At 38.9% G+C, this 25,005-nt stretch overlaps 2 protein-coding genes across 5 annotated transcripts in view; both read right to left on the bottom strand.

The window, feature by feature from the left end:
* Positions 1-9,660, bottom strand: part of NRBF2 (nuclear receptor binding factor 2) — a 1,206,382-nt gene extending 1,196,722 nt beyond the window's left edge. The window contains exon 1 of the mRNA XM_050803074.1: positions 9,657-9,660. The gene's annotated coding sequence lies outside the window, so the exon portion shown is untranslated. The remainder of the gene's footprint in view (positions 1-9,656) is intronic.
* ARID5B (AT-rich interaction domain 5B) overlaps positions 1-25,005 on the bottom strand; it is a 193,903-nt gene that overhangs the window by 120,063 nt on the left and 48,835 nt on the right. The window lies entirely within an intron of this gene.

The raw sequence follows: 25,005 nt of genomic DNA on the forward strand, positions 1-25,005 counted from the left end.
TCATGAGGGAACTAATGATATGAACAGATCAGTGTTTTATAAAGGAGAAAAGCGCATGTAAATTTCCAGTGTGTCTGCAAGTAATCAAGGCACTGCTGACTATAAATGAGACCGTCTCAAATTTATTTTAGGAGAAATATCTTAAAGCTGTACTTTTTATCCAGGCCAAAAAAAGCCTTTAGGAGGAACTCTGAGATTACTCAAATTATTATAAATAAACGGTTATGTGAACAATATGGAAAAATAGTGAAATAAGTGACTTATTTCAACATTCCTGTCACACATACCCTTATCATGATTTCTGGAATGCTAGAGTTAATGGGAAGAGAGGGAAAGATTTGTTCTCCTCTCTCTCTTTCTCTCTGTCCCTTCCTTCAAATGTGATTGCTAACCATAGCATCAAATCAAGTTTGTTTTAGTAGTCCACAACACTCAGAATAAAAAGACCCTAGAAGATACTGTTTTAAATTAAATATGATCTTTATTGTCTCATTACAATGGCATAGCCAAATAATCACTTTGTGTTATTTGTACAAATAATGTAGAACGCTCATTTTCTTGCGGAAATAATTACTCTGGTGTATCATATCCTGCTTGTTGTCAAAACCTCTCCCTTTGCTGTCACCAAGCATGTGCATTGGACTCCAGAGGCTAAATTTAGCCAAAGTTTCACGTGTTCTTATATGTTAAAGAGTAAAGCCAAGTAAGCATATTCAGATGTGCGGGTGCCTTAAAGAGAGAAGCTCAAAATAGCCTCACAGTGTATACATCGCAAAAGTCCATTCACTGTGATTGATATTTTACTTAGAGAATCATTACATGGCTAAACTCGATTTTATAATTGGATAAGGCCAGATACAATAAACCCGCACTGCACTGTAAAAGCATCTTACATCTTAAAACTATTTGTAATCATAAATCAACCTAATTATTTGAAATACTGTCATGATGTGGAAAAGAAAAGAAATTAAAATAAACTAGCTGCCTGAATATCTCATTTTATTTTCTAAGGATCAAGCAAAGCTTTTTATTGGCATTAAAGCCTAGCCCCACAATGGCTGGTAAACCATACTCTTTAGATAAAATTGTACACACAGAAAATCAGAAAATCAATAACAAAGATTAAAAGCTTCCCCCCCTCCCATTTTTTACACAGGAATCTGGTGTGTGTGTGTGCGTGTGAATTTAAGTATGACTAAAAATAATGACCTTCAGGAACCTGGAGCAACAAATGTAGCCCCAGTCTATTAAAACTTCAATTTATCCTTGTTTATCAAAAAAGCCACAAATAGTGGAATGAATGTTTCCAGTTCTGAGTGATTTCATAATGAACTCCCCAGAGTCCTGGAGCCTCTGATATCAGCATTGTGACATCATCAGGATAAATGCTCATTGGCTACAAGAACCTTTCAGGTTAACCCTTTCACAGAAGGTCTCAGCCTATCACTTTGCTAGTTTTCTAATGAGGTTCCTCTATATTCCCCTGTGAGAGCAGAGACTGGAGAAGAACGTCACCATCCTTTCCCCTCAGTCCCCCACACACAAACAGCACAGACCGAGAACATTCTAAAGGGCACTGGGTGTGTCTCTTCCACTGGAAGCCTTGGTACAAATATAGGCCCTCAGAGGGTCATTGTGGAAGGTTCTCACAGGTGGAGGAGGGAATGATCAGGCGCTCTCTTGGTGTTGAGTTGTCTTTCCTCATCATAGTCTGAGAGCTGGAGATAGGATTCTGGATATAGAAACATGTTCTGCACAGAAAGTACAAGTCTGTCCAAGATTGGCTCTATCTAAGTTTGCCCAACTTCTCATGAGACTTGATAACAAATTTGTTCATTTCACACTGGCTGTAGCAAATGCAATCATTGAGGAATTTTCAATATACACAAGATCCTAATTCTACTGAAAATGTTATTTACAGTTTGACCAGCACCTAGGTAAAGTCTCAGAATTCTGCTTTGAACTTTGATCTGACAAGCTCCACTTCTAGGAGTTTATCCTAAAGAAATAATAATATGGCTTCAGGGATGTCTCTGAGAGCACTGTTTATAATATCCAAAAGCTGGAGGAAAAAACCCAAAGTCCAGCAACGGGGGAATAGTCAGATAAGCTATGGCACTTCCATAATAGAATACAGTGGAGTCCATCACTAACAGTGATGCTACACATGAATATTTATTGTGTGAAAGAGCATATTAAGTTTTTTTAAAAGTATGATACAGGCCGGGCTTGGTGGCTCACGCCTGTAATCCCAACACTTTGGGAGGCCAAGGCGGGTGGATTACCTGAGGTCAGGAGTTCCAAACCAGCCTGGCCAACATGGTGAAACCCCATCTCTACTAAAAATACAAAGAATTAGCCGGGTGTGGTGGTGGGCACCTGCAACCCCAGCTACTCAGGAGGCTGAGGCAGGAGAATCGCTTGAACCTTGCAGGCGGAGGTTGCAGTGAGCTGAGATGGCGCCACTGCACTCCAGCCTGGGCTGCAAGAGCGAAACTCTGTCTCAAAAAAAAAAAACTATGAAATAAGACTAGAGATACAGTATAATGTTAAAAATTAATATCCAACATATAAGCAGATAAAAAATATAGAGTAATAGGCAAATATCAACACTAGCTATCTTAGTATGGTGGTATTCTGTATTTTTTTTTCTTTCTGTTTCTTTGTATTGTCTTATGATAAACATGGATTATTTTTATTATAATAAAATAAGCACAATTAAAAGAGATTATGAAAAACGTGGACATAGAGAAAAAAAGTAACCCCACATAAGTTCTTCAGTGTTGGGTGGCTCAAATATTTGCTCATGCCTTTTTGAAATAAATATACCAAACTTTCATGTTTTTGTAACTCTGATAAATCCCCCTCAATACAACTAGCAAGAAGATGACAATCCAATATATATCCAATTAAAAATCATAAAATAGCTGCATCAAGTTAGGAAAAAATTAAATTCAGGTTTACATGCCACTGACATCTTTTTTTCCTGCTAGTGTCTTCAAGCAAAACATGTAAAAAATTAACATATTAGTGTGGTACCTTTGTTAAAACTGGTGGAACAATATTGATGCATTATTATTATAATGACTACAGTTTACATGAAGGTTCATTTTCTGTGTTGTACAGTTCTACAGGCTTTGCCATATGCCAAATGCATAATGTCATGTATCCACCATGACAATGTCTAATAGAATACTTTCACTGCCAATCTGTTTCCTTAACTGAGACTGAAAATTTCCATCGGATAACACATACTGACTTTGCATTATTAGAACAGACACAAACATATCAACAACCCTCAGCACAGTTCAGGAACAAAGACAGCTACAGAGTTTCAGCAAAATTAAACAATCATTTTTTTGGTGCCAGTTCAAAGGGTGGCTGTGAAAAGAGATAAAACTTTGGGATCAGCTAGTCCTTTTCTCTGAAACATAAGGAGGGGAGGAGGAGTGACTGAAATTTCTTTCTTCTCCACTCTAAATCCAGAATTACTATTCAATTACAAGACAGAATGTCAAGATATAATAAACTGAACTGAAAAAGGGAAAAGAAAACATGCACTTTTTTTTTTTCTACAAATGAGGTTCAGAGCTTTTGCCCAATAAAGTAAACCAAATATGTTTCTCTCAAAAATTCCAGCCAAAAGGCAGGATGCCAAATATACTTAACAGATAAATCACTGTTCCAGGGTCTCTATTTTACACGTTTTCCCTTTTCTTTCTTTTCTATTCTCTTTCTTTTGTTTTACACACACACACACACACACACACACACACACACACACACACAGAAAGCAAACTAATACTCCTCCTACTTTTCTCAGTCTACTTACAGAAAAATAAACCAAAGGAAACAATTACTTTTGTTGAGGAATCCATTGTTTAGGGGGAAAGTCACATAAAAATAAGTTCTACCTTCTTCATCAGAGATTAGTATTTCATATCTTGGGATCAAGCTATTGTTCTGCTCACTATGTATAACTTATTTTAGTTAATTTATCACTAAGGTCATTGTAAACTAGGAAGGAGTTTGTAAACAAAAATGAATCACAGGTTTCATTTTTGTATCCTTTTCAAACTGGAAGACCTAACAGTTTCCTGTTCCAACATACAAAATAGCATTGCTTCTATCAACCTCCTCAGCGCTCTTGCCAGCAGTTTCCATTTAATTAAACTGACAGCAAAACAGGGCCTTCGCTAATGGGATCCAGACCATTTTTCCTTCAATGTAAATTCTCAGGCATGAAATTACATCTGAAACAGACACAATAATCCTTCTATATCTTCTACATACATTTAATCTACAATACCAATTCTTTTGTCTATGTTACAGTGTATTTGAGATTTCAGTCAACCTTGTTTTTAACTGGAATTCTCCAGTGATACCCAACTGGAATTTACCTTCGTGTTCTTCCAGTGCCCTGGCTATATCTAGCCATAGATTATAGTCAAAGACCATATGCCAAAGGCTAATGTCCACAGCAGGGAAAAACAATTATAAAATGAATGAATTATGTTTCTGTTTGCATTCTTGTTCTCAAAGTCAATTTATTTAAGTAAGAGCTTTTTCATCAGTTGTTGACTCTAAACAAAAGCTATTGGCATTTATAAGTATATCTGATTTTCATATTGTAGGTTATGTTTTCAAGTATTTCAATATGGTTAATCAAGGCAGAATATATTGATTAAATGCAGTTTGGAGACCTGATCATATCAACATAATGAATGGACTGGCTAACTATTTTTCTCTATTTGGATGTTAAGTCACTTTTCTGGTAATGGCAAGCCATAATATATGCTAAAAACTTGACTCTTTCTAGTGTTTTAAGTGTAATTATATTTTTTAAATCCCCTTAATGGATGTTGGAGAGAGTGAGTTTTGTCAGGTAATTTAGCATGGAAATCAAGACTCTTAGGGCAAAAAACAAATCCAAAAGAATGAAAAGGCTATTTCTAAACACAATTAAAGCACCTAGTAAACTGAGTGAGGAAAATGCCAATTTATTCTGATTGTGAGACAACAGAATATGAAGATTCTTGAGTGAAAATTGGTTGGCTGAAGTGTCATTAAAAAACTAAGCCTCTTTCACACTCATGGCAGGTGTAGAGATCAGCAACACAGGTATGAGAATATCAATGACTTGAAAATGCTAAGCCGAAGGGTCAAGAAGCCTGATTTGGTAAACTCAACTCAGTCCTCCTCAACACCTTCACAAAATGCCAGGTCCCTTGGTATGGCTGGTAGGGTCTGTCCAGCTGTCGAGCAAAGACCTGTCTATTTCAATGAAGGAAGGGGATTTTGTTGTAGACACTTATTACCATGGCCCTGAAAAAAAAGGATAACGGTGTGCATATTGCATATTATAGGTTCAATTCCTTTTCCAACGCAGAAGGCTACTATCCTGTTTGACCACCTCACAAAACTGGGAATTCTTGATTGTAAGTGAATTAAAGAAGATATTCCTATGAGAAACTTGATAAAACAAACTGCTAGCAAATAAGCATTTTAGGACTTGCTGAAAATCGTGTCTTCCAATATGAGAAGTAATGCCATTGTTCTCTTGGAAAATATAAAACAAAGCACTTTATTTGCGGGGGGGAAGGGTATTGCAGAGCAGCTAAGGAACTCTCTTCAGAATATCCTGACAGTCTCTTTGAAAATGAAACATTTCATTTATACAGCAGAAGACAGTTGTGGCAAGATTAGAAATCATTTTGAATCTCCCAGGCAATCAAAATACAGTCTTTTCATGCGGATGGAAGGCCTCTTGTTTTACAGAAAATGCTAAATAAACAATTCTATGGGCAGAAATGTGAAAGCAATTTATTATTGTTCTATTCACTTTGGTTAAAACTTTAGAAACCACATGAAACCTATAAATAGAAGCTTTTCTTTGTCTTTGGGATTGTTGAAAGCAGTTTCTCTTAGGTCCTGGGCAAAAAGCAGGAATTATCACTCTCTATCGAGGAGTAATACACTGATTCAGACAATGCCTAAAAGATGGATTCCTAAAACACACTGTATATGAGAAGAACAGCAAACCTATCCACATATTTTGAAAAATCAAGGGCACTGTATCATAAATGGACTTGTGCTATGGGGTTCTTCTGTTTTAGACATGGGTAGCTTAGTAACATGCGACAATATATTAGATTACCAAAAAGAGCATGGAACTGTACCAGTAATGGTGCCTTAGAAATAGGATACCTTGAAAGGGTTCATTTTTAGACTTTGGAAAAGAAATGCAAATTCTGCAGGGATTGTTATAGGGTTGGAAGAACCTAAGTATCAATTAGCCGAATTTGGATCCACACACACTTAGTTAAGTTTGGAAATAGTGTGCTTAACCAGAAAGAGACATCAGGCAAAACGATGACGTGTACGTTAGTATTTTCTAAACTGAGATTTGCAGCGCATTAATAGGATTATAAAACCAATCAGGTGGGTTGCAACTAGCATTTAAAAAAATGTAATAGGATATAATAGAAAAGAAAATGTCAGAGGGCATTGTTGGTAGGGGGGTAAGTACTGTCTGGTGAAACTGTGTGTGTGTGTGTGTGTGTGTGTGTGTGTATGTGTGTGTGCATGTGCTGGCTTGCCATGTTAAATTTATTATTGTGGCACACTAGATTAGGTGTGTTTATAGACCTATAAATTCTTACTTAGGTAATTTTCATGAAATGAGCCATCCCCACCCACTTGCCATACAATAAGAAAATGCGCATTTTCAGTAATTTTTCTAAAAATCCAAGGCCTAATGGAGCCTGGGCATAATAGGCCCTTAAGTGTTTACTGAATAAACCAATGAATGAATAAATAAAAATAAGAATGTACAAATAGATGGTTATCTACATGAATGCAACAAGCATTTCCAAACCAAAAGGTTATATGAACTATTCCATGGGCCTGGACAACTTACCTTTACAACATCAATCTGTACTTCCAACATTCTGTTGAAATAAAATGCCAGCATTATTTTTTTCTGTTGTAAATGGCACACACATAAGAGAGACATTAACATTCACAGGACAGAAAGGTATTTTTGGAGGCTGTGTCTACATTCTAGCAAAACATCTGCTTGGAAAGGGAAAAACTGAATGTTTGGGCAGTTTGTCTACACAGTACAAATCATCTAGTTGAAAGATGCACATTTATCCATCAGCCAACTCCACTTGTCATTCTACAACTAAGCATATGGATGCAAGAAAAGAACTTTTTTGCTGTAGGGTGCATGACACCGTGTACGAAGTATCGCCAGCTAGGTTCAATGTGTTGTCTCATACCACATATTTCCCCTATGTTCACACAGAAAGGAATTGTGGTGGTGGCTGAAGATAAGCAAGGTAGATACATGATTCACTAACGGCCAATGGATCAATTAAAAATTTACTTTGAACTAAGAGCTCTGGATAATACAAATATTGACTGTTAAGATAAGCTTCTTCCTGTAAGACACTAGGTTGGAGTCAAGTTAGGAAGATATATCTTAAAGTAGAAATATGGTAACATCCAAATAAGAGTGGTTTATATTTTGTTTGGTGTTTGCTTGTTTTAATCAGCTGCTTGAGTAAGTTATAGAAAGCTTCTCAAACTTGCAGATGACACCATTGGAAGATATAATCCAAATGTATGTGAGTCAAGAGCAAAATGCTCTTAAAGGGCTGAAAAATGGCCTAAAGATAGTATTAATGCTAACTCTAGTAAGGGAAAATACAATCTTACATAAGTTTTGGGGGAAAAAAAGTTCCGGTTTTCTGAGCTAACCATAATTTCTATATGAGCCAATATATAGAGTACTGCTAGTGAGAAATAATAAAATGTGGGCAGAATTCATGGAAATATAGGTCCAGGATAAGGAATGTTATAGATCTTATAATATGCCACATTGGTTATACAACACATATGGTCTGCAGACAGTATTTTTAAATGGGCATTGATTAACTGAACCACATGACGGAGGGGCACTTCAAGGAATACTCCAGGTTGAAAGCACCAGGGATGTTTCACCTAGAAATTAGGAGATGTCAGAAGAACCTGGAAGATTTCAGGTTCTTGAAACCTTGAAAGCAACAAATTACTGCTTTTAAAGTATCTGAAGGACTTTCATGTGGGATAAGAGTTTATACCCTTATCTTATGGGATGCCTTAAGGGAACCAGTCTCAATGGGAAAATGTGGCAAAGCCAGGGTATTTGGTCCATGTAAACACAAAGAACTTTCTAAAATTCAGAGCATATGAAAAAAAAAAACTACAGTTGTATAAGGTAACCTCAATATCACTGAAAGAACAATGGGAAAATTACTGTGATTGAATTTTTGTGGTTTCTTACAATTCTAGGACTCTTAGACTAGGGAGAGCATTCTCTGTGAGCTGGAAACACAGGGAGAAAGATGACTTCTTGAGGGAGGAGGGCCAGAGCTGGCTTTTAAAAACCATTCTAAAACGTGCTCCCTGCCTCTCCTCACCAGTTTTTAACTTTCTGAAATCAGTATATATCTTAAAATCATGTATATATTTAGAATGAAATGGTTTCCTGTTCCCCAAAAGCTGCTGTGAAATTGATGATGCATTGTATACAAGTGACATCTTAGTAAAAAGAAAATATAGTACATTGGAATTAAACCATTAAGAGTGGTAAGCATCTGGGTAGTGGGACTATGGCTGATTTTTATTTCTTCTTTTTGCATATCTTTACTTTCTGCAATACAAACATATTACATTTGTAAGGGAAAAACATTTTAAAAGGATGATTTAGAATGAGATTAGATTTTCATCTAGAAAAGTCCCACTGGTGAAAAATGAAAGTGATGTCTAAATTAAGACATTTCAATGTTTCCCAGATAATGCACATAACTTTAGTTCAACCAAAACATTTATTTTCATAGACCATGAAAAACAACCCCTGGCCTACTTGAGATTATGGCCTCAAATCTAATTTTAACATCAATGACTGAAAAGTTGCCTTTATGTTACTACTCTTCAAATATACCCATATGTTAACATTTTAGTGGCCAGTGTTCTACTGACATTCTTTTATTTACTAAAGTAGTTCTTGTGAGTTGTAAAAATAGAACCCTGGGGACTCAAAAATGCCATTTTTATTTTAAATAAAAAAATATTTTTTTTTCTGAATTGACCTATATGCACAAAAACCATTCACTTCAGAGAGGGACATATCATAACTATAGTAATATACCGAATACTAACTCCTCTACCTGACAGAGGAATCATAGTGCCCTAACAGTCACTCATTTTCAGGATGGCTGGGGTGGGTGGAGGGTAAAGGTATATTAATAATATCTCTTACTCTGTGGGTTCATGAATGGGATTTAAAAAAATAATTGCTCCTCCTCTTTAACACAGAGTTAAAACTAGTATACATTTAAAATCCCCCTCTCTCTACAAATAAAAATGAACGTGGAAAAAATTTCCTATTATCTTTAAACAGGGATATTCAAAGGAGATGTACGTTTGAAATATTTAACTCTGAACGTACAATGTTCTTTCAATAAAGGCTGGGCAAGGGTCATAAAACTATAAAAAAAATACCCTGTCCCTTTGGACTGTAACAGCTAATCATTAGCCATCCATTCGTAATGTTTACCTTTTCGTGTGTTATTTTCACATTTTTCTTCATGGGGACTAACCATTAGTATCCCCCTAAGACTAACAAAAGTACATTCATTGCCTGCTGGCAAATGATTTCCGGCCCCAAAGCATTTGCTGGTAGAAAAAGTTAAAGTATATCTAGGCTTATATTTCTATTATTGTTAGGCATTAGCGGCAGCATAAATTTTTCTTCCCAAGAACTTCATTCTAACTGGCTTCACATGTAAAGGTAAAGAAGGCATTCCAAATTCACACATACAATTAATGTGTTCGTGAATCAAATGTAGGAAAATGAAAAATTTTAAACATAATAGGCATCTCAGAAATCGTTTACTAGGTAGACATTTTAAAAATTCATTCTCTACTGAACCCCCTTACTTTCACTCACCAAAAAACTACCTCAAAGCACCATTGCCTCACAAATTAATATTCTTCCGCATTTTAAAAAGGGAACTTGTTTGCATTTAAGCGTGCCTATGTAAACAAGGTGTTTGGGGGAGATTTTCTTCTCAGAGTATTCCAGAGCTGGAGTGAAGCTATATAAAGAATGGAGTATTCAATTCCTTAGGCCAGATGCTAGTATAAATATGAAACTATGTTCACACTGCAGATGAAACTATTTTTAGTTGGTGCATTTTGAAGAGCACTATTCAGTTTAGCATTATAGGGTAGGATTTCAGTAAGCTACAAACAGAACCTAGACACATTCCTGCCCCTGTGCTAACGCGCTGACACCAGGACTGCAGCAAGGGCTAGAACGTGCTAGAATGGCCTCATCAGTTTAAAATACTGAGAGACGTCCCTGCAGGTTAATAAATAGCCCTTGCCCCATCTCCTCTCCCTAGTGCTCCCTGACTCTTCCTCCCCATCCCTGGTCTTCCCTTGGGAGCTCCTGGACACCATATAGTCCAGACACTGAAGGGTTAACTCCTGACACACACAGGGGTCCCTGGCTGCTATTGTGGCCCTAAGGTTTGTGTCCATTCAGACTGGTGCCTGCCTATTCCCTACAGTTGCTAATGTGTTGATTCTCTCCCCGCTACATCTGATTATCCAGTAAGTTGGTCTCCATATTTGACCCCAGACTTCAAAATCAAGAAAGGTGCAAATCTAAAAGGGATTTGAGGACCACAGAAACCTGCAAAAATAAAATTACTCTGGGGCAGATCCTGGCAATGTTTTTCACACCAGGCACATCTGTCTCTGTGTGTAAGCTCCTTTAACTGAGTGTTGCTAATGACGCCAAGGCTGTAGGTACACTGGGGTCCCAGGTCATTTCTTCCCCGGTGCCTTGAACACACCAGATACAATTATAGTAACTGCACACAGAAGGGGCTAGAGTAATGACAGTAGTCAAAGATGACTGAAGTTTCCTGAAATCAGGACACAGGCACAGAAATCAAGAATGCACCAAGTAGTTCTCAACCTCCCACTAACACCTGCATGTATCATTTTCCATGGAGCTTTCTGTGGGGCCAATGGCTTTACAAAGAATTGTCTTGCTCTTTTTTTTTTTTTTTGAGACGGAGTCTCGCTGTGTCTCCCAGGCTGGAGTGCAGTGGCGTGATCTCGGCTCACTGCAAGCTCCGCCTCCCGGGTTCACGCCGTTCTCCTGCCTCAGCCTCCCAAGTAGCTGAGACTACAGGCGCCCGCCACCACGCCCGGCTAGTTTTTTGTATTTTTAGTAGAGACGGGGTTTCACCATGTTAGCCAGGATAGTCTTGATCTCCTGACCTCGTGATCCACCCGCCTCGGCCTCCCAAAGTGCTGGGATTACAGGCTTGAGCCACCGCGCCCGGCCTTGTCTTGCTCTTTACTCGAATCTACGATGCTCTGCCAAGCTAGTCCAGTGGCGGAGTGACACTGACCTTATAGGTCAACTGCCCATCTGGATCTTCAACTAAGATGTGGGGTGGTGTCATGAGACAGTGGTTCTGGGTGCAGTCTTGCTCTCACTGCCCCAGGGACATGCTGCTCTTTCTGTGGCTATGAGCTAGGTCAGTTGGCTGGTGTGGGTCGGTGCCCCTTTCAGTATCTCTGCCATTAGGGAAACAAAGTCCAGGACTAAGCATGATTAATGTTCTCCTTTGTAGAATCTAAAACAGGAGATAAACCAGCCAAACTGGGGTCAGGAAGCTGAGAGGAACAGGGCCTTTCATTGTTGTCTTTTTTAACTTACAGAAAACTCATTCGAAAGAAAGGAATCAGAAATTAGGGAACTAAAAAAGACAGACATGAGGGAATATCTTATTTTTCTTTAAGTATATTTCCTATTTGTTGAAGCACACGTCATACAAATTGAGGGCCTAATCTCAGTTGGGACACTCTCATTGGCCCCAATTTCCATTAGTTGAGTTGAGTCCATTAGTAGAGTTGCACATTTTGACAAAACACCAATCACACACCGCCAGAAAAAAGAAAAAAGCCAACTGCAGTGCTGTGAACACGGCTCTAAATATTTCCTAAGGTTCTACTAACATTAGAAACCACTGCAGTTTCTTTCGTGGTTTATTATGATATCACCAAATCCACTCCATGTATTTATAGCCTTGTAAGTCATAATTACCAATCATTTACTCTAAGACCATAAATGCTTTTTGGCGACTTAACGGATAACTAATTCTGTTAGTCAATGGATGAAGGTACTGCTCATATATGGGAAAATTTATTCTAGTCCAAACTTTAGGAGTTCATCTGTCAGATATTTTATGCCACTATTCTTTTAATGATTCATTTACCTGCATAATATTTGTATTCAGAACTGCGGTGTTTCTAGCCAACGGCAGAATGCTTAGCTGAATTATCTTTTTCTTTCACAGCATAACAGAGTGAAGCACAGTCAAATTGAAGATGGCCTTCACTACTACACTGTCAGAATTAGATTGTCTGGCAAATGATCCAGGCCTATTTCTCAAACCCACATGTAATGTTCTGACTACCAACGTGCCCGTAGAGTCATTAACAAGCGTCCTAAAACATGCTGTGCATATTTAAATGATTAGGAGAGGAGTATGGATGATGAGGCTGTTTCTAATGGTGCTTCAGCTTTTATCAATTATGCAATGCAACACAGATGTGAGCCTTCACCTTTGTTTTTTGTGTGCCGCTAAAGTGCACTCCCTTTTAAAGCAGTGTTTATTTCCTTTTATCTAGCTTAAGCTCGGTGCTTGGGCAAGAGGGTTGTTCCAATCCAGACAATCTGAAAGATTCAACCTCTGCAAATCACCTTTGGCGAGGCAATTTCTAAAGAAGCTCATTTTACCCAGGACTCAGTTGTGCAATGTTATGCAATAGCTGTTTAGGGCTAGTTGGTAGTAATAACAATTACCTTTTCCCTCACCCTACTAAGATCTGTATTCAGAAATTGCCCAGAAGGCTGGTTGAGGTGGCTCACGCCTGTAATCCCAGTACTTTGGGAGGCCTAGGCTGGGCAGATCACCTGAGGTCAGGAGTTCGACATCAGCCTGGCTAACATGGTGAAAACCTGTTTCTACTAAAAATACAAAAATCATTTGGGTGTGGTGGTGGGCGCCTGTAATCTCAGCTACTCGGGATGCTGAGGCAGGAGAATCACTTGACCCGGGAGGCGGAGGTTGCAGTGAGCTGGGATTGCACCATTGCACTCCAGCTTGGGCAACAAGAGCGAAACTCCATCTCAAAAAAAAAAAAAAAAAAAAAAAAGAAATTGCCCAGAATTGAGACGCTTAGGTCCCCCAAGCCCAATCAAGGGGCTAGATATCAAACCATTGATAAAAGTCTGAGCATTTGGAAGGTAAGATTCATGCCTTTACTGTTCCTACAGCATTTCATCCTCTGGTGCTTGGTTCACACTGTAACTGACACATGAAAAGGGCAGGTGCACGGTGGGTTATTTTCAGACTTCACATCTGTGTGGCAGTTACACTCCTGAGCCTATAGATTAATTCAGTGCCACCGGTTCCAACCCTTTCTAGCTTGTTGTTGACATGAGGCTTGCATGGTCTGAGAAGGTCTCAAAGCTATCAATAACCTAGGTTAGGCTGTTGCCCAAGAGAAAAGCCTCAAAGGAAATGACTTAACTGTGGTATACACTAGTGGTACCCAAGTCAATGTTAGGTGGTGCATGGATAAACATATTTTTTATTTTAAGGATTACATATTTACCTTCACCATTAATTATAGCAAGTGATACACGTTTTCCATTTATGGTGATGATATAAAATTTCCTACTTAAAGTTATTTAAGTTAAAAAGCAATTAATTTAAAGAAAAATTAAATAAATAATAAAACAGAGTGTTATCGGTATGGCAAGAACTATAAAGTTGCTTTATAAATGACTAAAGTCTAGGATATCCTGATTTAAGGCTTAAGAGTTTAACAGTGCTACCATGTATCAAGTGCTTTATGGCACCAGAAAATGTCCTTAAGCACCTGGGATTCTATATGTTATTAAATCCTACAATATCCCTATGAGATAAAATTTATTATACGCATTTTACAGATGAGAAAACTGATACTCTACAACTTGCCGAAGGGCATAAAGCTAGAGATTGGGGATCCAGAGTGCTAGTCTATGTCTGCCAGACTTTTAGTCCCTTACCATTACGTTATGTTGCCGCCAAGTACAAGATTTAAGATCTAGTCATCCATCCATCCATTCATCCAACATTCATACGGAGCACCTATGATATATCTGACAATGTCCTGGATTAAAAGAAGGGGGCCCTCATTCCCTTCCCTTCAAGTAGCCTAATCTAGTAAACAGCAGATGAGATCTTGGTTACAATGGAAAAAAAAGGTGGTTCTCATCTAGGGCTTCAACTCATGCTCAAGGAGGCAGGCTACATTTTGACCAAAAACAATATGTAGAACTCCCTACTTAAAAGACAAAACTCGTAATCTTATAAATATTTAGAATAGTGAGCAGGAGACTGATTCCTATAATAAACATATTGCTGTTAAAAGAGGCAAAAGGCTTCCAAAAGAATCCTTAGGCAGATCTCATTTTATGCAAACCCTATATATAAAAATTAAGCCATAGAAAATGTGTTTCCATTACAAAACGTTCTCCACTTTACCAAAAGGAGTCTCAGTAGGGCTTCCTACTGTTGCGAGCTTCCTTGGAGCTTTCTAAAGAGAAAGTAACTAATGAAGACATTACTGTACATGGTATTTCCAGACTGTCCAGACAGTAGAGAATGAATATTACCTATTGTCTCCTGCCGTCAAAATGTATAATTTGAAAATATAAAAGAAAAATATATGAAATAAGACAGGCATGCCCTTCCTTCCTACACATGCATGAAAACCAGAAACTCTCCAATCTGAAAGAGGAAACCCACCAACCAGGCAGGTAGACATACATCATCCTTGTTTTCCTTCTTCATAGCACAATGGTTCTGTATTCTTAAAGGAAATTATCCAGCAGTCCTTAACCAAGAGAGCATGGACCAACTTCAGGAGGGGGCTGTTCACGAGTATCCTCAAATGTCATTCAAATTTTGTGGATGTAAACGTTTTCTGGGTGGACAGTCCATAGGGTTCTTTAGATTCTCAAAGTCATCCATGCTGCCCTCCCAAGTTATAGCCCCACTAGACTAGGTGACCAACTACCTGTCTTCCCTATCACATGTGTGAACTATTAGGAAAATACAGTAAATAAAACTTAGCTGAGATGCCTGAGTAGCTTCTTGGGGAGAACAGTAACTGATAATTGGGCATTTAAAAGGGTATATCGTAAACTTGAAAATCATCATCGATACCTTTCAGAATCAGACGAATGCTATGAATGGTCGCCCAAGAAAATGTGTGTTGAAATATAAAATTCTGCATGCAGATTTTGGCAGGGGGTGGCATTGCCACAAAAATTATCCATCAGTTCTTAATTAAGATCCTATTACTCAGGTTATTTTCCAGCACAACATTTAGGCACTTGACATGTAGCCCAAGTTACAGGGTTTTTGAAGGTGGGGTGGGGGAATAATTACTGTCAGTATATCTCCTGCCAAACACTGAACCTACGCTGTACAGTACAGATTCTAGACCAAATAGCCCTACTTCGCTCCCAGAACAGAGATGTGAGAGAAGTTTTATTCAGCCAGAAAGTTCTGCCCAAGGTGAATTCTGTGATTTTGTGAAATCCACCACTAACATTGCCTTCAAGAGAAATTGTTTTATATGAAACAATTTGATTAACTACACTAGCCCCATTTGCAACCACGAATATAGGCCAAAAGTTGACATTTTCATGGAAAAGTTCTATCATTTGCAATCTAAAATTGCTAACTTTTTTTCCTAGCTTGTAGGTTGTACCCTAAGAATATGAAAATATTGCAGTGATGAATCAAGGATAGTGAATGAGAGGATAAATTATTAACATTCTGAACTTCAACTGACAGCCTTTCATTGCCAAAGCAGACACTGTAGGCCTGGACAGTCTTCATAGTTACGAAGCAAATGAAACTGAATAAATCCAAATAAGAAAGAGCCTTCAACTCCTCAGAACACTTTCTGGATGGAAGTGCTAGAGCTTTGGTGGAATATTAGGAATTTTGACAAGGAATATACAATATACATATTTCTTCTGTTAACCAGACAACCTCAAAATGAACCACTATGCACTTATCAGAGACAACAAAAGGTCAGTATTTAACATCAAGCACAAGGTTTCTATTTAGAAAGCTGGGTTTGAACTAAGTATAAGTTCCTAGTGGGATGAATAGGCCTTTCAAAAAGAAGATCCAAGTCAGAGCCGACCACAAGATTCTTTATTTCTAGTAATATCCTGGTAGAACAGGAAGAGTACATGGGATGGGAGTCTCCTCATTCATTCAACAATCATGTGTATGAGACTACTACCAATGAAAAAGAGGTCATGGCCAGGCGTGGTGGCTCACACCTAGAATCCCAGCACTTTGGGAGGCCTAAGCAGGTGGATCACGAGGTCAGGAGATCTAGACCAGCCTGGCCAACATGGTGAAACCCCATCTCAACTAAAAATACAAAAATTAGCCGGGCATAGTGGCGGGCACCTGTAATCCCAGCTACTTGCGAGGCTGAGGATAAAAATTGCTTGAACCTGGGAGGCAGAGGTTGCAGTGAGCCAAGATCACACCAATCCATGAGAATCCATCTCAAAAAGAAAGAAAGAAAGAAAAAGAGGTCACAATGCCTACTCTTTAAGTTTTTACAATGTTGTTCACTGGCAAGACGTACTTATGCAACCTTCGTCCAAGCTCCTGGAACACTGCTTACACCTTCATCCATGCACTGGCTAGACTCTACCTTATAACATAGTTGTAGCTATTTGCCCTGCTACCTGTGAGTTCCTTCCTTCCTACACATGCATGAAAACCAGAAACCCTCCAATCTAAAAGAGGAAACCCACCAACCAACCGGGTAGACAACCTCAGAATGAAGGCCGTGGTTGAGGGCAGTGACTGGATCCCTTTCGTCTTCATATTCTTTCTACAGCAAGTATAGTGCCCTGGCCTTATGAAGCACTCAGTGCATGAAATGGTGATTCCACTTCAAAATAATAGATTGGGCTAAACATTGCATTTGTCCAAATCTCTCTAGATCAGCACTGTCCAATATAAATATAAAGTGAGACACATATATTATTTTAAATTTTCATTAAAATTTCTTAAAAGGTCAAATTAATTACAGTAATATATTTTATTTAATCTAACATATCAAAAATATTATTTCAACATGCCATCTATATAAAAATTATTAGAGAGATATACATTCTTTTTCATACTAAGGTGTTTTTTTTTTTTTTTTTTTTTTTTTTTTGAGGCGGAGTCTCGCTCTGTCGCCCAGGCTGGAGTGCAGTGGCGCGATCTCGGCTCACTGCAAGCTCCGCCTCCCGGGTTCCCGCCATTCTCCTTCCTCAGCCTCCCGAGTAGCTGGACTACAGGCGCCGCCACCACACCCGGCTAATTTTTTTGTATTTTTAGTGGAGGGGAGGCCGAGACGGGCGGATCACGAGGTCAGGAGATCGAGACCATACTAAGTTTTTAAATCCAGTATATTCTGCACTTACAGTACATCCATTTTGCATGCTAAATATATAACAGTTACAATGCCAAGACAGGCCGGGCGCAGTGGCTTGCGCCTGTAATTCCAGCAATTTGGGAGGCTGAGGCAGGTGGATCACCTGAGGCCAGAAGTTCGAGACCAGGGTGGCCAACATGGTGAAACTCTGTCTTTACTAAAAATACAAAAATTAGCCAGGCATGGTGGTGTGCACCTGTAGTCCCAGCTACTCAGTAGGCTGAGGCAAAAGAGTTGCTTGAACCTCGAAGGCGGAAGTTGCAGTGAGCCGAGATCGCACTGCTGCACTCCAGCCTGGGCAACAGAGTGAGACTCCGTCTCAACAACAACAACAACAAAAAAACCACGACAATAAAGTTATGTTTAACAACAACAACAAAAAAATTATATTGCTTCAGTTTTTTATTTTAAACTGAAATTAGTTAAAATTAAATAAAATGTAAAACCCAAATTGTCAACTGTAGTAGCCACATTTCAGATGCTCAGTAGCTACTTGTGGCTAGTAGCTACCATACTGGACAGCAGAGCTCTGCACTACTGTTAAATACTAAAAAGCACATAGTAAGTTCCTGTCTTTTCAGAAAAACAATTTAGGAGGCTGAGATGGGAGGATCACTTGAGCCTGGAAGCAGTTAAGGCTGCAGTGAGCCATGATCCCAACAGAGTGAGATCCTATTTCAAAAAAACAAAAACCAATTTACACACAAACACACACAGATAACTGGAGGAATAGCCACAAATTGTTAGCAATTTGTTATTTCTTGGGGGAGGAGTGGGACTGGAAAGGAGGTGAAGAAGGATTTTTTACTTACATTTTCATGTGTATTATTTAAAATAAAGTAAAATTAAGGAGAGAAACAGATTGAGATGTCACCTTTTCTTTAAATACGGACAAATGTAGTTACAGTTTGAGAGTGACAGGGACAACTTAGATTTCTTTAGATAAGGGCCACCAGACAGGTGAAGGAACTAGAAATCACACTATATAAGGAATGTGAGATTGAGGTTATTAGTGTTTGACCTGGAGAAGGGAAAATTGGGAGTGGGGACAGAGAATGGTGAGGAGGCCTGGAAACTGAAATGAAAATATTTGAAGTGCTATCAAGAACAAGAAAAATGTGATTTGTGCCATGTTGTTACAAGAATAGAACTGGAAACAACAGTATACAGTTAATACAGTTGTTTATACTATAAACCAGTGGTCCCCAAACTTTTTGGTACCAGGGACCGGTTTTGGAGAAGACAGTTTTTCCAAGGACTGTGTGGGATGGTTTCAGGATGAAACTGTTCCACTTCAGATCATCAGGCATTAGTTACATTCTCATAAGGAGTACACAACCTAGATCCCGTGCATACACAGTTCGCAATAGGGTTTGCACTCCTGTGATAATCTAATGCCACCACTGATTTGACAGGAGGTGGAGCTCAGGCAGTAATGTTCAGGCAGGCTGCTCACTTTCTGCTATGTGGTCCAGTTCCTAACAGGCCAGAGGCTAGTACCAGTCCACAGCCCGGGGGTTGGGGACCCCTGTTATAAACCATACAGTCAAATTTATTTGTCAAAAGGAAGAATGTCTAACAAAGAGATGGATAAAAGATATAATGGGACTATCTCATAAAGTAATAAAAATTCCCAGTCATTGAAAATATTAAAAAGTCAACTAATCAAGATTTCTGGGTCTGGTGCAGTGGCTCATGCCTATAATCCCAGCACTTTGGGAGGCTGAGGCGGGTGGATCACTTGAGCTCAGGAGTTCGAGACCAGCCTGGCCAGTATGATGAAACCCCATCTCTACTAAAAATACAAAAATTAGCTGGGCATGGTGGCAGGTGCTTGTAATCCCAGCTACTCAAGAGGCTGAGGCAGGAGAATCACTTGAACCCGGGAGCCGGAGGTTGCAGTGAGTTGAGACTGCACCACTGCACTCCAGCCTGGGTGACAGAGGGAGAGCTTGTCTCAAAAAACAAAAACAAACAAAAAAAGATTTCTGCAAAGGGCATTGAAGAGGTAGTAAGTGTAGTAAATTATTAGTAAAATCTTGCAATTAGATTATCTGTAGTTCCTTTCATCCCTGAGATTTTATTATCCTATGATATACATCATTATCCTAAATGCATGTGTGAAATATTACTAATGTTCACATTCAATTCCCCTCTCCTTCTAAGAATGCTATAAGATCATATGCCCACCCCCACCCACCTCTTTTAAGTCAAGACACGGGCATGAAGTTAATCACTTCACTGATCAATGAAATGTGAGAAGTGATGCATGTTACTGCATGTTAATGTATGTATTAATAAACATTTAATTGCTAGTACTCCACTTCTGCCTGTTTTTTCCCTTTCTGTGTGAGCACAGAAGCATGTGTTGGTATATGGAGGTCCAAAGCCGGGCCACCATAGAGGGTAAAACTGCTCTTACAGTCCTATGTACCCCACATTGAACGGTACATAAGCAAGAAGTTAGTCTTGTGTTCAGCTATTGAGGTTTTAGAAATTTTGCTACTACAGCATATTTTAGGCTATTCTAAAATTTAAAATTCTTACTCACAACCTCTAAGAGAAAACAACACACAAAACCATGGCACATCATAGTTTGCTTTCTTGTTTTTTTTTTTTTTTGGAGATGGAATTTCGCTCTTGTTGCCCTGGCTGGAGTGCAACGGCGTGATCTCGTCTCACCACGACCTCCGCCTCCCCAGTTCAAGTGATTCTCCTGCCTCAGCCTCCCAAGCAGCTAGGATTACAGGCATGTGCCACCACGCCCGGCTAATTTTGTATATTTAGTAGAGATGGGGTTTCTCCATGTTGGTCAGGCTGGTCTTGAACTCCCGACCCCAGGTGATCCACCTACCTCGAAGTGCTGGGATCACAGGCCACTGCTCACGCCCATAATTTGCTTTCTTGTGGAATAAATAGATACCACAAGGACAAAAGAGATTTCAATTTTGGATGATTTCACAAACACACAAGCGTATTCACACACCTACTCATGCACACCCAATAAACTACAAGAACACCAGTTCACAGCCAGAGAAGCATCAGAGGAGCTAACAATACACATGTTTTACATGTGATCCTCCAAAGCACATTCTGAATTCCTGGCACCAAATCTAACCAACTAGCATCAGCTGTTAATCATGATCTAAGAGTGATCAGAGGAATAAAAAGCAGAAGGTCTACAGGACAATACACACGAGTAAATTTTAGCAGCAAAATTATCTATCTATCTATCTATCTATCTATCTATCTATCTATATATCTATATTTTTTAAATTTTATTTTTATTTATTTATTTTTTTGAGATGGCATTTCACTCTTGCTGCCCAGGCTGGAGTGCAATGGCACAATCTTGGCTCACTGCAACTCCCACCTCCCAGGTTCAAGTGATTCTCCTGCCTCAGCCTCCCAGGTAGCTGGGATTACATGCATGCGCCACCATGCCCAGTTAATTTTGTATTTTTAGTGGAGACAGGGTTTCTCCATGTTGGTCAGGCTGGTCTTGAACTCCCAACCTCAGGTGATCCGCCCACCTCAGCCTCCCAAAGAGCTGGGATTACAGGTGTGAGTCACTGCGCCCTGCTGAAATTTATATTTTTAAAAAATCACGTTAAAAACTTCAAAACAACCCCTAGAGAACTGGGATCATGGCTCACTTAACCCTCAATCAATTTCAGTGTCTTATAATAGATAACTCTAGTGTTTGTGAATTAAATAAAATAAAATAACATACTACTGTAATCTCTATCTTGGTATTCTTTTTATGTTGCATCTACTCACTTTGCTTTCTTGAATAAGGGTTTACCTTTCTAATGGAAAGGGGAAAGGAAACTAATATTGTTGACCAAGTGCTCCCACTGTGTGTTGGGTACCCTTATACAGGATCTAATCTAATCTTCCCAAGTCCTGTGAGACAAAACTGTGAGATGGGTATTGTTAACCCTGATTTACGGATAAGCAATCAAAGCAGGGTGAAAGCTTTTAACGCCATACAGTTTATGGAGCAAGGACTTGAATCCAGGTCCATCTTACTTTGTAAATTTCATGCTGTTTCCGCTACAACATAACTGACTACCGAGGTTTAGTACAGTGGTTAAAAAGAAGCTACCCTAAAATGGCAGCTTCTGTGTTTGCTCATTCTTCCAAATCTTTGATGGGAAACATTAATACAAATCAATGGGAACTAAATGAACATTCTCAATTAAAAAAAAAAAAAAAGAAAAGAAACCCACACACAGGCTGCACATGTGAAAAGCCTGTAACTTTAGACACACAGCCATCATGTGATGGTTAATTAGCCAGGTAACTATAGGTTTTTCTCTGCTAGAAAAGTATATGTTTCATCATGCTTTGAACTCTGCCTTATTATCAGCTCTGCTATGAAAACAATGTTTTATTTCTTATTGAGAGAATAGGCCAGGCATGAAGCATTGTTTTTGTAAGGCCTAACAGAAGACTTTCTGTGTGAACCACAGTTGTAGAATGAGTAGTTGGAAAATGGAGAATATCCTCCGCCATGATTAGCAAGCAACCATTTTAAGGGAGGTAAAGATTAAAACGGTGTAATTGCCTAGAATCAAGCAACACTGGATGTCGTACTACAACCACCTTCTTAATAACCTGTCACCTTAGAAAAAGATTACAAACAAGCCGCTAATAAAAAAAAGGTAAGGTGGAACAAGTCCAGTCTGGATTTATTTCCCTGCCTACTTTTGTCACTGCTATGATCCTGAAACATGAAGAAGATTCCCTTGAGAAAGGCATTAATATGTCCCACTATTAAGATGTAAAATGTCCACACACACACACACGTACACACACTTATAATACCATCTACAATCCTCAGGCTAGCAGGCTAGCTTCAAGCATGTTCACATGATCTCTCAATGTGTTTTTCTAGAATGAATGATGAATAGATGACTACTAATTAGACCAAGAATAGTTAGCAACCTAATACCCCAAGTAGCTGCTGCTTCTACAGGGTACCAGTGAAATAGCCCCTCCACTAGAGTGTCTTAGGAAATGCTCTAAAAGAAATCAAATCAACCTTCAAATGCGCATAGGTGTCTCCAGTAGACTAAGAACAGAGAACTCCAGAGATTTCAGGAAAGTCTGATCGTAAAAGCTGCATGTTTACTTAACCTACTAGGTATAGCTTTGATGTCTGAGTGCTAACACTATAGAGTTAGGACTGTTATTGGGAAGATAAGATAAACACATGAAAAAAAGATACTGCATTATATTGGTAGGTATAGAGTAAGGTGATCAATAAGGTGGTAGAGACACTAAATGTGATAAGATAAGAGCTCAATAAAGCAGGGCAATTCCTCTGAGCTGGATGGCTGAGAAGGAGTTCAGAGGCTTAAACAAGTCTTAAACGAAAGGCAGAATTCCCACAGGTAAGAGTCCTAGAAAGGCCATTCCAAGAGTAGAAAGGCATGAGCCACTTAAAACACACTGGAGAGTCTGGAAGGCAGGGGACTGAGTATATGTGGTTAAAGAGAAAGAAGACGGGGCAGTTAGACTAGTTAGGCTAGGGTAGAAGGTTTACGAGAGGAGATAAGGTAGGGGATAGGGGTCTTAACGTTCTGTGTGCACTTTGAACCAGTGATCCCCCGCTACAAATGTATAAAGAAATAGGCATGGCTATGTGCATAGCTACAAGAGTTTCAAAGGAATCAGAAGGAGCTGAAATGCCTAACAATAATTAAAGTATGAAACACCTCTGTAATGAAATATTCAGCAGTCAAAAAAAAAAAAAAAAAAAAAAAAAAAAAAAACCAGTATAGGATATTTTGCAACATGGGGGCATATTTATAATACCTCTGTACAAAGTTAAGTGGAGGAAGGTAGATTCCCAAACAGTAGATTTTATTTTTAGGAGGAAAAATAATATCTATATAAATTCTCACTGATACATGCATTCATATACATTGGTACATATATGAATACTAACAGCACTTACTTCTGAGTGGGAGGAAAATAGGCAACTTTAATTTTTCTGCATTTTGCTTGTCAGTAGTGCCTATATTTTCTAAAACAAACAAGGATAACATTGGTAGTAACAAACAATAACAATAATGAAAGCTACCTAATGAAAAAGAGAAGAAAATGGAGGCTGGAAGTTCACTGGATACTCCTGTAACATTTGTATTTTATCCAGTAGGCATGAAGTTTGCAAAGAAACAGGGATCCTAAGTGGAATGCCAATATTTAAAGGTCACAAGTAAAAGATAATAGACATAGTTAAGAATTCAAAAAGCAAGTGGGGCTGTCCAACGAAAGAGAGTTCTAGGCAAGGCGCAGGCTCAGGGTTTTAAGGAAGAAAGAAGCAATACCACTTCATCCAAGCACACCAAATGAAAACACACAGTGAGGCAACTAGGAAAAGCCTGAAATCATCAGCACTATTTGCTCAGCCCCTACTGTGCATGAAGCACTTCATGAAGCCTTTGAAAACCCACTATTATTCCAGTCTGTCCTAAATAAATACATTTATTAAAATAAGCTAGAAGTCCAAACCTCAGCTTTCCTCTGCAGTGACCTGCATAAACTACAGACTTAAACACATAATGTTACAGGAGAAGAGTGAATCTGACATTTAGGAAAGTTAATGTGCTGCAACAGAACTTCAGACTTAAAAGTACTTCAACAGATTAAACAAACTGTTCAAAAGAATCAGTGTCAATACCACCGAGTATTAAGAGTAAATGCCCAAATCAGATACCTGCTCACAGAACGCACCGGCAAAACCACATCAATTTACATGTAGGATATATCTGCTTTGTGTTCCAAGGTGATGCTATCATGATAGCAGCTGTAATAATGGTTCACTGTCAGTAATCATATAGTGGGTAATGAGGTGAGAGGTAGAAGGTAAACAAAAGCATTTTAGAGTCATGATAAAATAAAAGCATCATGCACCTCCAACTGAAAGGGGAACTGCTGAATCAAGCCTCATTTTTATTATTTATTTATTTATTTATTTATTTATTTTTGGAGACAGGGTCTCACTGTGTTGCCCAGACTGGAGTGTAGTGGTATCATCTTAGCTCACCGCAACCTTGTTCTACAAACTTCTTTTCAGTTGATGGTCCATCTGGGCATCAGTGATTGTCCTGCCTCAGTCTCCTGAGTAGCTGGGGCTACAGTTGGGCATCACCAAACTCAGCTAATTTTTAAAAATGCTTTGCAGAGACAGGTCTTGCTATGTTGCCCAGGTTCCTCTTGAACTCCTGGCCTCAAGCAATCCTCCCACCTCGGCCTTCCAGAGTGTTGGGGTTATAGGTGTGAGCCACTGTCCCCAGCCAGACCTCATTTTAAAAGCACATCTGAGGTACAGAGTCAATGCTGCATTCT

This window comes from Macaca thibetana, chromosome 9, assembly GCF_024542745.1.
Source record: "Macaca thibetana thibetana isolate TM-01 chromosome 9, ASM2454274v1, whole genome shotgun sequence".
Taxonomy (NCBI): domain Eukaryota; kingdom Metazoa; phylum Chordata; class Mammalia; order Primates; family Cercopithecidae; genus Macaca; species Macaca thibetana.